Source organism: Procambarus clarkii, chromosome 54, assembly GCF_040958095.1.
Source record: "Procambarus clarkii isolate CNS0578487 chromosome 54, FALCON_Pclarkii_2.0, whole genome shotgun sequence".
In the NCBI taxonomy this organism is placed as follows: Eukaryota; Metazoa; Arthropoda; class Malacostraca; order Decapoda; family Cambaridae; genus Procambarus; species Procambarus clarkii.
In genome coordinates, this window is record NC_091203.1 from 20,840,847 (window position 1) to 20,850,611 (window position 9,765).

Below are 9,765 nucleotides of genomic sequence, written 5' to 3' on the forward strand. Positions count from 1 at the left end.
TGTGGGGGTGTGGACCAGCTGTGGGGAGTGTGGACCAGCTGTGGGGTGTGTGGGCCAGCTGTGGGGTGTGTGGTTCAGCTGTGGTGTGGGGGTGTGGACCAGCTGTGGGGTGTGTGGGCCAGGTGTGGTGTGGGGGTGTGGGGGTGTGGACCAGCTGTGGGGTGTGTGGGCCAGCTGTGGGGTGTGTGGGCCAGCTGTGGGGTGTGTGGGCCAGCTGTGGGGTGTGTGGGCCAGCTGTGGTGTGGGGGTGTGGACCAGGTGTGGGGTTTGTGGGCCAGCTGTGATGTGGGGGTGTCGGCCGGCTGTGGAGTGTGTGGGCCAGCTGTGGTGTGGAGGTGTGGGGTGTGGACCAGCTGTGGGGTGTGTGGGCCAGCTGTGGTGTGGGGGTGTGGACCAGCTGTGGGGTGTGTGAGCCAGCTGTGGTGTGGGGGTGTGGACCAGCTGTGGGGTGTGTGGGCCAGCTGTGGGGGGTGTGGACCAGCTGTGAGGTGTGTGGGCCAGCTGTGGTGTGGGGGTGTGGGGTGTGTGGGCCAGATGTGGGGTGTGTGGGCCAGCTGTGGTGTGGGGGTGTAGGGGTGTGGACCAGCTGTGGGGGGTGTGGACCAGCTGTGGTGTGTGTGGGCCACCTGTGGTGTGGGGGTGTGGGGTGTGTGGACCAGCTGTGGGGTGTGTGGACCGGTTGTGGGGTGTGTGGGCCAGCTGTGGGGTGTGTGGACCAGCTGTGGAGTGTTTGGGCCAGGTGTGGGGAGTGTTGACCAGCTGTGGGGAGTGCGAGCCAGCTGTGGGGTGTGTGGACCAGCTGTGGGGTGTGTGGACCAGCTGTGGGGTGTGTGGACCAGCTGTGGGGTGTGTGGACCAGCTGTGGGGTGTGTGGACCAGCTGTGGGGTGTGTGGACTAGCTGTGGGGTGTGTGGGCCAGCTGTGGGGTGTGTGGGCAAGGTGTGAGGAGTGTGGGCCAGCTGTGGTGTGTGTGGGCCAGCTGTGGGGAGTGTGGGCCAGCTGTGGGGTGTGTGGGCCAGCTGTGGGGTGTGTGGACCAGCTGTGGGGTGTGTGGGCCAGCTGTGGGGTATGTGGACCAGTTGTGGGGTGTGTGGACCAGCCGTGGAGAGTGTGGACCAGCTTTGGAGTGTGTGGACCAGATGTGGGGTGTGTGGGCCAGCTGTGGGGTGTGTGGGCCAGCTGTGGGGTGTGTGGGCCAGCTGTGGGGTGTGTGGACCAGCTGTGGGGTGTGTGGGCCAGCTGTGGGGTATGTGGACCAGCTGTGGGGTGTGTGGACCAGCTGTGGAGAGTGTGGACCAGCTGTGGAGTGTGTGGACTAGCTGTGGGGTGTGTGGGCCAGCTGTGGGGTGTGTGGGCAAGCTGTGGGGTATGTGGACCAGCTGTGGGGTGTGTGGACCAGCTGTGGTGTGTTGGGGCCAGCTGTGAGGAGTGTGAGCCAGCTGTGGGGTGTGTGGACCAGCTGTGGGGAGTGTGAGCCAGCTGTGGGGTGTGTGGACCAGCTGTGGGGTGTGTGGACCAGCTGTAGTGTGTGTGGGCCAGCTGTGGGGAGTGTGGGCCAGCTGTGCGGTGTGTGGGCCAGCTGTGGGGTGTGTGGACCAGCTGTGGGGAGTGTGGGGCCAGCTGTGGGGTGTGTGGGCCAGCTGTGGGGTGTGTGGACCAGCTGTGGGGTGTGTGGACCAGCTGTGGGGAGTGTGGACCAGCTGTGGGGAGTGTGGGCCAGCTGTGGGTGTGTGTGGGCCTGCTGTGGGGAGTGTGGGCCAGCTGTGGGGTGTGTGGACCAGCTGTGGGGTGTGTGGACCAGCTGTGGGGTGTGTGGGCCAGCTGTGGGGTGTGTGGGCCAGCTGTGGGGTGTGTGGACCAGCTGTGGGGAGTGTGGGCCAGCTGTGGGGTGTGTGGGCCAGCTGTGGGGTGTATACGGTTTACTCGTATCTATTACAATTTATTTAAACTCTTTTTCCCTATGTATTGAAAGAATTTAAATAACACTCCAGATTTATTGGAAACCATTTCCATAGCTCACCATATTTATTGAAAAAGTAATTTTCCATTCATAAAAAATAAGTTTAATTTGTTGAAGTGAACAATGTTCGACTGTCAGAATGTTGCTAACACTACCTCCAAACGTTTCCGGAATTATAATATTTATTGTTATTAATGGAAAAATCAGGAAGGTTCAAGAGGAGGATTTGATCCTGTTAGCTGGGTACTCCCGAGGCGCTCTCTACACCACCACATGGTCAACGGCATTTCAACCTTATCTTGTTATCTTGAGTGTTATCTTGAGATGATTTCGGGGCTTTAGTGTCCCCGCGGCCCGGTCCTCGACCAGGCCTCCACCCCCAGGAAGCAGCCCGTGACAGCTGACTAACACCCAGGTACCTATTTTACTGCTAGGTAACAGGGACATAGGGTGAAAGAAACTCTGCCCATTGTTTCTCGCCGGTGCCCGGGATCGACCCCGGGACCACAGGATCACAAGTCCAGCGTGCAGTCTGCTCGGCCGACCGGCCGACCTTGGATTCACCTGAATCCTTTATGGTTCCTGAGGCTTCCACTAAAGCCTAATCTGATTTCCACACGTAGGTTCGAATCCCCTTCATGACTCCGACAGATTTTTCTGTGATACATTATGTTAATGTGATTTCCATGAGCATTTGAAGAGATGTGTGGGAGATAGAATTCCTAGAATATAAGCTAGAGCACGTGGGATAGGGGAGGGGGGGGGGGATTGTGTGGAACCCTCATTTTTCGGATTCAGTGGAAGCCTCGTGAACTATAGAGGATTCAGTTGAATCCCAGGTTGCATTGCTTTTGACCATGTCGTTGTGTAGTGGTCTAAGGCGTGTGCTTTGGAGTACCCTAAACATTGGTTCAAATTCTTCGTTCATTAGTAAGTAGTAAGCCTTGGGACCCTTAAATAGTAAGCACTAAGCCTTGGCGATTTATAAATAGTAAATATCAAGCCTTGGAAAAGTTACATAATAAGTAGCCAAACCCTGTAGAACATTCAATGGAAATGCCAAGCCTTGGGAACCTGAATATAGTAAGGGCCAAGCTCTGGGAGGCTTCAAATAGCAAGTGCCAAGCACAGTAGATCTTTCAATAGTAACTACTGGTAGGAGATTTGCAGTGTGTTAGATGCGAGGAAGTGAAACTGGCTAGACGAAGAGATGAGAGAGACGGACTCATGAGACAAATATACTGAACAAGACAATGTAAAGAAAGTTATGAGACGGGGCACAGAGCTATAGCTCGATGACAATAACTTGACAATACAGGATGACAATACATTGATGACCAGGTGACAATTCATTGATAAGGAGACATATATTGATGACTAGGGACAATGCATGGAAGAAAAAGTGACAATATTTTGATGACAGGGTGACAATACATTGAGAGCTGTATGATGACGTTTCAGTCCATCTTGGACCATGGTCCGTCCCATTTAATGGTCCAAAATGAACTGAAATGGTCGTCACTTTATTGTGACTTACTAATCAATGGTTCAGAGATAACACCTATTCTTAATGTGCAATTGTCAAGATTAAACTTTTCTGGCAACAGGATGTCGAGTAGAAGCCGAGAGATTATCTTAAATGACAAGAGCATTCGTCGTGAGGGTTATGAGGTCCTTGAGTCGTTCATTAAGACTCCAGCTGCCCCTCCAGACCCAAGCTGCCCCTCCAGACTCCAGCTGCCCCTCCAGACCCAAGCTGCCCCTCCAGACCCAAGCTTCACCTGCCACCATCCCCAACGACACACGGCCACCCTTAAACCCCTTGAACTACGTCTCCTGACAGTAGCTCCTCCTCCAGACCCCCAGATGGTGTTCCTGATCCCCAGCTGGTGCTCCAGACCCCAAGCTGGTGTTTCAGACCCCAGCTGGTGCTCTAGACCCCAAGCTGGTGCTCCAGACCCCAAGCTGGTGTTTCAGACGCCCAGCTGGTGCTCCAGACCCTCAGATGGTGTTCCTGATCCCCCAGTTGGTGTCACAGTCTCCCTAGCTGGTGCTCCAGACCCCAAGCTAGTGTTTCAGAAGCCCAGCTGGTGCTCCAGACCCCCAGCTGGTGCTCCAGACCCCCAGCTGGTGCTCCAGACCCCCAGATGGTGCTCTAGACCACCAGCTGGTGTTCCAGATACCCAGCTAGTGCCACAGACCCCAGCCGGTCCTGCAGACCCACAGCTGGTGCCACAGACCCCAGCTACACCTGCCACAAGCCCTCACAGCACCGGTGGCCTCCTGAACACACACCTGCTCCAGGTGTGGTTGTGTCACAGTCTCATTAGCTGGTAACGGCCACCTTAACTGGCCCTGAAGACTTTCATTTCATATAAGATCTTTCACGACAAAATGAAATCTTGCCTGAGAGAACGTGGCGACTGAACTCTCAACATTTTATCCTTGTTCCGGACCTCACAGAAGACGGGGAGTCCTGTTTTGACCACATTAAACTAATTAAAAATTCTTGTATCGTTAATTGATAACAGTTTTAATATTTAGTTTAACTAATTTTGTCTCCAATGGGGGGATTTTGGATGAAGCAAATTGAATTGTACAGAAATCCGCAATTAATAATTAATTCTTATCTTAATAACATTAAACAAATTGTAAACATGATAACAATTGGTAGTAATAGTATATTTATTAACTAATAGGGCTTTCGGTCGTAGAACTGGGAGAGTGATGTATTGTTCAGAGCGGTAGTCTCAACTGCTATTGGCTACTGACCTCAGCCATAAACTTAAAACTGGAATAATATTAAAAAAATATCTAAAAATATGAAATTAATTGACGAAATAAAATACATGAGTGGTAAGAAATATATATATATTGTCCTTTGTGATAACATTAAGGAGAGACAGAGGAAGGTGTGAGACTGTTGGTGCCGTGACTCAATGATCAAGACCCCAACACACAGAGGGACAGAGGAGACAGATTGATTGATGAAGATTAAGTCACCCAAAAGGTGGCACGGGCATGAATAGCCCGTAAGTGGAGGCCCTTTTGAACCATTACCAGTATCAATAGATGATACTGGAGATCTGTGGAGGTGCGACTGCACCCTGCGTGACGGGAGAAGTCTCCCGTCTGAACAGAGCTGGGAGGAGACAACGGTTGGGTCCGTCTTGGGTGGTGATCTGGTCGTGACTGTGCACCAGTGTGAGGGAGAGGGACTCAGACAAGAGGAAAGGTGAGGGGGAAGGTAAAGTGAAAGTGGGTGAGAGGGTTAGTGAGGAACTATAGCAGGGTCGTCTAGGGGAGTCTCGGGGGGCGATCCTGTGGCAGGTAAGTCCACTACGGGCTCACCATAGCCCGTGCTACTTGCCCCGCTCCTGTGCCAGGTAAGTCCACTACGGGCTCACCATAGCCCGTGCTGCTTGCCCCGCTCCTGTGCCAGGTAAGTCCACTACGGGCTCACCATAGCCCGTGCTGCTTGCCCCGTTCCTGTGCCAGGTAAGTCCACTACGGGCTCACCATAGCCCGTGCTACTTGCCCCGCTCCTGTGCCAGGTAAGTCCACTACGGGCTCACCATAGCCCGTGCTACTTGCCCCGCTCCTGTGCCAGGTAAGTCCACTACGGGCTCACCATAGCCCGTGCTACTTGCCCCGCTCCTGTGCCAGGTAAGTAACGGGCTCACCATAGCCCGTGCTACTTGGAACTGTTTGTTCCCAGTAGCTGAATCTTAAACAACGACAACAAGCAGAGTCTCTGGACGAGGTCGACTATTAATACTCATCATAGATATAAGATTATGGTTCACGAAAAATCACTTATACAAATCCGGATAAATGGAGACATTTTGTCTTCGAACAAATGGTTATAATCATTGAATAAAAGATTTATTAATTCACGATAAAATATTCTTGAGTCCTGCAGTAAGGGTGAGAGTGTCGCTCATTGAGTCCTGCAGTAAGGGTGAGAGTGTCGCTCATTGAGTCCTGCAGTAAGGGTGAGAGTGTCGCTCATTGAGTCCTGCAGTAAGGGTGAGAGTGTCGCTCATTCTCATAACGAAGGAATTCGTTAGTGACGAATTCTTTGTGAAGAGTTGAGAAAAATTGACTTGGCTGAGTTCTAATGGAAATATAAATGAATTTGTCTGCATTTTGTTCACTTTGAGAAGAAATTTTCGTTCCTATGATGAGGGAATTATTGGGGCCCGTTTTGTGCGGGCTTAGTTAACTATGTTGTGAGAGGTAGAACTTCAGCTCCCGGGTCCCTACTCTAAACTTTACATTAACCGGTGTAGTGTGTATACAAAGTATTTCTCCTTTTGATTGTGCTTGAACGACGAAGATCAGCCGGAGGTCACCTATTGTAAGGGCTTCTGACCTTCTGGGGGCCTCGTAGCCTGGTGGATAGCGCGCAGGACTCGTAATTCTGTGGCGCGGGTTCGATTCCCGCACGAGGCAGAAACAAATGGGCAAAGTTTCTTTCACCCTGAATGCCCCTGTTACCTAGCAGTAAATAGGTACCTGGGAGTTAGTCAGCTGTCACGGGCTGCTTCCTGGGGGTGGAGGCCTGGTCGAGGACCGGGCCGCGGGGACACTAAAGCCCCGAAATCATCTCAAGATAATCTCAAGATAATATAACACCGTTGTAAACTATGTATTGTGTTTGAGTCTCGTGTTCCTCGATAACATCCTCGACGACTCTGACACCTTTGTCGTCTCTCGTCTTATACACGTTGGTTCCTGTACTGCCAATCTCAGTGATATCAGCAACATCTCTGCAACACTGACGGCCACACAAATTATCTCGGCTTGGCGCTACCTTTTAGCAATTACTTTGGATTGCATTGAATTAGCTGCATTTTGAGTTAACTTCCCAGGAGAGAAGAGGATCCTCACCACCGCATGGCTCTATGTCCTCTCCTCATGGCTCACTGTGCAGCTGTGGCTCTATGGCCTCTCCTCATGGCTCACTGTGCAGCTGTGGCTCTATGGCCTCTCCTCATGGCTCACTGTGCAGCTGTGGCTCTATGGCCTCTCCTCATGGCTCACTGTGCAGCTGTGGCTCTATGGCCTCTCCTCATGGCTCACTGTGCAGCTGTGGCTCTATGGCCTCTCCTCATGGCTCACTGTGCAGCTGTGGCTCTATGGCCTCTCCTCATGGCTCACTGTGCAGCTGTGGCTCTATGGCCTCTCCTCATGGCTCACTGTGCAGCTGTGGCTCTATGTCCTCTCCTCATGGCTCACTGTGCAGCTGTGGCTCTATGTCCTCACCTCATGGCTCACTGTGCAGCTGTGGCTCTATGTCCTCACCTCATGGCTCACTGTGCAGCTGTGGCTCTATGTCCTCACCTCATGGCTCACTGTGCAGCTGTGGCTCTATGTCCTCACCTCATGGCTCACTGTGCAGCTGTGGCTCTATGTCCTCACCTCATGGCTCACTGTGCAGCTGTGGTTCTATGTCCTCACCTCATGGCTCACTGTGCAGCTGTGGCTCTATGTCCTCACCTCATGGCTCACTGTGCAGCTGTGGCTCTATGTCCTCTCCTCATGGCTCACTGTGCAGCTGTGGCTCTATGTCCTCTCCTCATGGCTCACTGTGCAGCTGTGGCTCTATGGCCTCACCTCATGGCTCACTGTGCAGCTGTGGCTCTATGTCCTCTCCTCATGGGTCACTGTGCAGCTGTGGCTCTATGTCCTCACCTCATGGCTCACTGTGCAGCTGTGGCTCTATGTCCTCACCTCATGACTCACTGTGCAGCTGTGGCTCTATGGCCTCACCTCATGGCTCACTGTGCAGCTGTGGCTCTATGTCCTCTCCTCATGGCTCACTGTGCAGCTGTGGCTCTATGTCCTCTCCTCATGGCTCACTGTGCAGCTGTGGCTCTATGTCCTCTCCTCATGGCTCACTGTGCAGCTGTGGCTCTATGTCCTCTCCTCAAGGGTCACTGTGCAGCTGTGGCTCTGTCCTCTCCTCATGGCTCACTGTGCAGCTGTGGCTCTATGTCCTCTCCTCATGGCTCACTGTGCAGCTGTGGCTCTATGTCCTCTCCTCATGGCTCACTGTGCAGCTGTGGCTCTATGTCCTCACCTCATGGCTCACTGTGCAGCTGTGGCTCTATGGCCTCTCCTCATGGTTCACTGTGCAGCTGTGGCTCTATGGCCTCACCTCATGGGTCACTGTGCAGCTGTGGCTCTATGTCCTCTCCTCATGGGTCACTGTGCAGCTGTGGCTCTATGTCCTCACCTCATGGCTCACTGTGCAGCTGTGGCTCTATGTCCTCACCTCATGACTCACTGTGCAGCTGTGGCTCTATGGCCTCACCTCATGGCTCACTGTGCAGCTGTGGCTCTATGTCCTCTCCTCATGGCTCACTGTGCAGCTGTGGCTCTATGTCCTCTCCTCATGGCTCACTGTGCAGCTGTGGCTCTATGTCCTTTCCTCAAGGGTCACTGTGCAGCTGTGGCTCTATGTCCTCTCCTCATGGCTCACTGTGCAGCTGTGGCTCTATGTCCTCTCCTCATGGCTCACTGTGCAGCTGTGGCTCTATGTCCTCTCCTCAAGGGTCACTGTGCAGCTGTGGTTCTATGTCCTCACCTCATGGCTCACTGTGCAGCTGTAGCTCTATGTCCTCACCTCATGACTCACTGTGCAGCTGTGGCTCTATGCCCTTTCCTCATGGCTCTATGCTCTCTCATGCTCCAAAACATGTCGCTCTCCTTATTACCGATATGATGTGTAACTCTAATCCATATCTCATAATTAGTCGTGTTAGATGACACTTCTAGTTTGTCAGAACTTTACGCCGCGGTAACTTATTCTAGATTCTATACCAGGATCACCAAACTAATTTCCTTCCAAATACAGATAATAATCCTGCTTGATAAAGTGGGGAAGTTTCCGTAGGAGGAACACGAGTGGCTGTCAGAGTCACGGCGTTTCCTCCCTACGGAAACAATGGTCAGAGCGGGGCACCACCTTTTTTTAAGCTAGCAGTACAATACGCTGCCGCCGCTGTCGCCGCTGCCGCCGCTGCTGCCGCCGCTGCTGCCGCCGCTGCTGCCGCCGCTGCCGCCGCTGTAGCCGCTGCCACCGCTGTCACCGCTGCCGCCACTGCCGCCGCTGCCGCCGCTGTCGCCACTGCCGCTGGTGCAACAGTTAGATGGAATCGTCACCATATATAGAGCCCAAAGTTAAACTGTGACGCGACGAGTACAACAAGACTGGAAGGTGGCGAATCACGAGCTGGACCTGACGTTTCCGTAGTCGCACTCTGGTCGTCCCTGACAGGTCGTCCCTGACAGGTCGTCGCTGACAGGTAGTCCCTGACAGGCCCACACACATACATGCGCTGCGCATACCGTCTCCGTGGACCCTAAACATTCGTGTCAGTAAAAATCAACCCGCTCTCGCACAAGACAGCACATATGTGACATATTCCAGGCCATATTTTTTTTCAAGCCACTAACTTTTCCTCTCAGTTTTATTAATCAATAGAGATTTTATACAAAATTTGACAATATCCTGAGTTACTTTAAAATTTATTTAAATATTTTAGTTTTGTTTTATTATTTTTATAAAACTGTAATATCAATATAGGTATAGGCTCAGTACTAATTGTAATATCTTAACATACTAAGAAGGTTAGGTTAGGTTGTGGTTTTCTATTCAGCATTCAGGTAAACTCAAATATTCACAATAAATTAGTATGCCACATATGCACCTATTCATAAGCAAGATATTGACTATAAGCAAGTGCGAGAACGGGTTGTAAAAATCAGTACAGGGAGGAGCAGCGTGGGACTGGCCG